Source organism: Oryx dammah, unplaced genomic scaffold (genome assembly GCF_014754425.2).
Source record: "Oryx dammah isolate SB20612 unplaced genomic scaffold, SCBI_Odam_1.1 HiC_scaffold_1, whole genome shotgun sequence".
Classification (NCBI taxonomy): domain Eukaryota; kingdom Metazoa; phylum Chordata; class Mammalia; order Artiodactyla; family Bovidae; genus Oryx; species Oryx dammah.
Window position 1 is genome coordinate 10458400 of NW_024070185.1, and position 4251 is coordinate 10462650.

At 43.8% G+C, this 4251-nt stretch overlaps 1 protein-coding gene across 2 annotated transcripts in view; it reads right to left on the reverse strand.

Annotated features, from left to right (window-relative positions):
• ELP3 (elongator acetyltransferase complex subunit 3) overlaps nucleotides 1–4251 on the reverse strand; it is a 127347-nt gene that overhangs the window by 58917 nt on the left and 64179 nt on the right. The gene's annotated exons all lie outside the window — the stretch shown is intronic.

The window sequence follows — 4251 nt, forward strand, 5'->3', positions numbered from 1 at the left end:
TGCAGGGGCAGGGGCTCTGGGTGCCACAGACTTGGGTATGGCATAAGCCCTCTTGGAGGAGGTCGCCATTAACCCCACCATAGAGCCACCAGAACTTGCACAGGACCGGGGAAACAGACTCTTGGAGGGCACAAACAAAACCTTGTGCACACCAGGACCCAGGAGAAAGGCGCAGTGACCACAAGAGACTGACCCAGACTTGCCTGTGAGTGTCCAGGAGTCTCTGGCAGAGGCATGTGTCGGCAATAGCCTGCTGTGGGGTCGAGGGCACTGAGTGTGGCAATGTGTCCAGGGCACCTTTTGAAGGAGGTTGTCATTATCTTCATTACCTCCACCATAGTTTGGTCTCAGGTCAAGCAACAGGGAGGGAACACAGCCCCACCCATCAACAGAAAATTGGATTAAAGATTTACTGAGCATGGCCATCAGAACAAGATCCAGTTTCCCCCAGTCAGTCCCTCCCATCAGGAAGCTTCCATAAGCCTCTTATCCTTCTCCATCAGAGGGCAGACAGCCTGAAAACCACAATCACAGAAAACTAACCAAACTGATCACATGGACCACAGCCTTGTCTAACTCAATGAAACTAGGGCCACCCAAGACAGGCGGGTCATGGTGGAGAGTTCTGACAAAACGTGGTCCACTGGAGAAGGGAATGGCAAACCACTTCAGTATTCTTGCCTTAAGAACCCCGTGAACAGTATGAAAAAGCAAAAAGATAGAACACTGAAAGATAAACTCCCCAGGTCAGTAGGTGCCCAATATGCTACTGGGGAAGAAAGGAGAAAAAACTCCAGAAAGAATTAAGAGATGGAGCCAAAGCAAAAACAACACCCAGTTGTGGATGTGACTGGTGATGGAAGTAAAATCCGATGCTGTAAAGAACAATACTGCATAGGAACCTGGAATGTCAGGTCCATGAATCAAGGCAAATTGGAAGTGGTCAAACAGGAGATGGCAAGAGTAAACATCAACACTTTAGGAATCAGCGAACTAAAATGGACTGGAATGGGTGGATTTAACTCAGATGACCATTATATCTACTACTGTGGGCAAGAATCCCTTAGAAGAAATGGAGTAGCCCTTATAGTCAACAAAAGAGTCCGAAATGCAGTACTTGGATGCAATCTCAAAAATGACAGAATGATCTGTTGGTTTCCAAGGCAAACCGTTCAAGATCACAGTAATCCAAGTCTATGCTCCAAACAGTAATGCTGAAGAAGCTAAAGTTGGATGGTTCTATGAGGACCTACAAAACCTTCTAGAACTAACACCCAAAAAAGATGTCCTTTTCATTATAGGGGACTAGAATGCAAAAGTAGGAAGTCAAGAGATACCTGGAGTAACAGGCAAATTAGGCCTTGGAACAAAATGAAGCTGGAAAAGACTGAGTTTTGCCAAGAGAACGCACTGGTCATAGCAAATACTCTCTTCCAACAACACAAGAGAAGACTCTTGGACATCAAGACTCTTGGACAGAAGACTCTTGGAGAAAACAAATGGACATCACTGGATGGTCAATACCGAAATCAGACTGATTATATTCATTGCAGCCAAAGATGGAGAAGCTCTATACAATCAGCAAAAACAAGACTAGGAGATGACTGTGTCTTAGATCATGAACTCCTTATTGCCAAATTCAGACTTAAATTGAAGAACATAGAGAAAACCACTGGACCATTCAGGTATGACCTTAAATCAAATCCCTTATGATTATACAGTGGAAGTAACAAACAGATTTAAGGGATTAGATCTGATAGAGTGCCTGAAAAACTATGGACAGAGGTTTGTGACACTGTACTGGAGGCAGTGATTAAGACTATTCCCAAGAAAAAGAAATGCAAAAAGGCAAACTGGTCTGAAGAGGCCTTACACATAGCTGAGTAAAGAAGAGAAGCGGAAGGCAAAGGAGAAAAGGAAAGATATACCCAATTGAATGCAGAGTTCCAAAGAATAGCAAGGAGAGATAAGAAAGTCTTCCTCAGTGATCAATGCAAAGAAATAGAAGAAAACAATAGAATGGGGAAAGACTAGAGATCTCTTCAAGAAAATTAGAGATACCAAGGAAGCATTTCATGTGAAGATGGGCACAATAAAGGACAGAAATGGTACGGACCTAACAGAAGCAGAAAATATAAAGAAGCATACACAGAAGAAATATACAAAAAAGATCTTCATGACCCAGATAAGCACAATGGTGTGATCACTCACCTAGAGCCAGACATCCTGGAATGTGAAGTTAAGTGGGCCTTAGGAAGCATCACTATGAACAAAGCTAGTGGAGGTGATGGAATTCCAGTTGAGCTGTTTCAAATCCTAAAAGATGATGCTGTAAAAGTGCTGCACTCAATATGTCAGCAACTTTGGAAAACTCAGCAGTGGCCACAGGACTGGAAAAGGTCAGTTTTCATTCCAATCCCAAAGAAGGGCAATGCCAAAGAATGTTCAAATTACTGCACAATTGCATTCATCTCACACGCTAGTAAAGTAATGCTCAAAATTCTCCAAGCCAGGCTTCAATAGTACATGAACTGTGAACTTCCAGATGTTCAAGCTGGATTTAGAAAATGCAGAGGAACCAGAGGAACCAGCCAACATCTGCTGGATCATCGAAAAAGCAGGAGAGTTTCAGAAAAACATCTACTCATGCTTCATCGACTATGTTAAAGATTTGACTGTGGATCACAACAAACTGTGGAAAATTCTTAGAAGTGATGGGAATACCAGACCACCTTACCTGCCTCTTGAGAAATCTGTATGCAGGTCAGGAAGCAACAGTTAGAACTGGACATGGAACAACAGACTGGTTCCAAATCGGGAAAGGAGTATGTGAAGGCTGTATATTGTCACCCTGCTTATTTAACTTATATGCAGAGTACATCATGAGAAATGCCAGGCTGGATGAAGCACAAGCTGGAATCAAGGTTGCCGGGAAAAATATCAATAACTTCAGATATGCAGATGACACCACCCTAATGGCAAAAATCGAAGAAGAACTAAAGAGCCTCTTGATGAAAGTGAAAAGAGGAGAGTGAAAAAGCTGGCTTAAAACTCAACATTCAGAAAACTAAGATCATGGCATCTGGTCCCATCACTTCATGGCAAATAGATGGGGAAACAATGCAAAGAGTGTCAGACTTTATATTTTGAGCTCCAAAATCACTGCAGATGGTGACTGCAGCCATGAAATTAAAAGACACTTGCTCCTTGGAAGAAAAGCTATGACCCACCTAGACAGCATATTAAAAAGCAGAGACTCTACTTAGCCAACAAAGGTCCGTCTAGTCAAGGCTATGGTTTTTCCAGTGGTCATGTATAGATGTGAGAGTTGTACTATAAAGAAAGCTGAACACCGAAGAATTAGATGCTTTTGAACTGTGGTGTTGGAGGAGACTCTTGAGAATCCCTTGGACTGCAAGATCAAACCAGTCAATCCTAAAGAAAATCAGTCCTGAATATTCATTGGAAAGACTGATGTTGAAGCTGAAACTCCAATACTTTGGCCACCTGATGTGAAGAACTGACTCATAGGAAAAGACCCTGATCCTGGCAAAGATTGAAGGCGGGAGAAGGGGACAACAGAGGATGAGATGGTTGGATGGCATCACCAACTCGATGGACATGAGTTTGAACAAGCTCTAGGAGTTAGTCATGGATAGGGAGGCCTGGTGTGCTGCAGTCCATGGGGTCGCAAAGAGTCGGACATGACTGAGTGATTGAACTGAACTAAACTTCCACTGCAGGGGGCATGGTTCTGATCCCTGATCAGGGAACTAAGATCCCGCACGCCTCAGAGCACAGACAAGAAAAAAAAAACAAAAACCATGATTGTAAACGAGATCTCAGATTCTCTCTCCTAGCAAAAACAGTTCAGATGATTTCCTTCATGCCAACAGGAACAGGTCACTCTCCATACTTACATTAATATCAGTGAAGAGTGCCTGTTGCTACTCTTTCAGAGGCTCTAGAACAGGGATAAAACACACACGGCCATAGTGTGTCCTCTCACAGTCAGTACGGGATCTGGGTTGGAGCAGATCCGGAAGAGGAAACGCTGATTGAGATCACAGGCTCCTGCAACCCAACACCACACTGCTGACCATCACCCTCCGTCCATCTCCTGGCTCATGAATGGGTGGAGGAGTGAACACACGGACACACGTGATACTAGCAAAGCAGCTTGGACACCTGTCTCATCCCCAACCCCTCTATATACAGAGAGCATTCCTGGTGTCCCATTTGTTCCCAGAC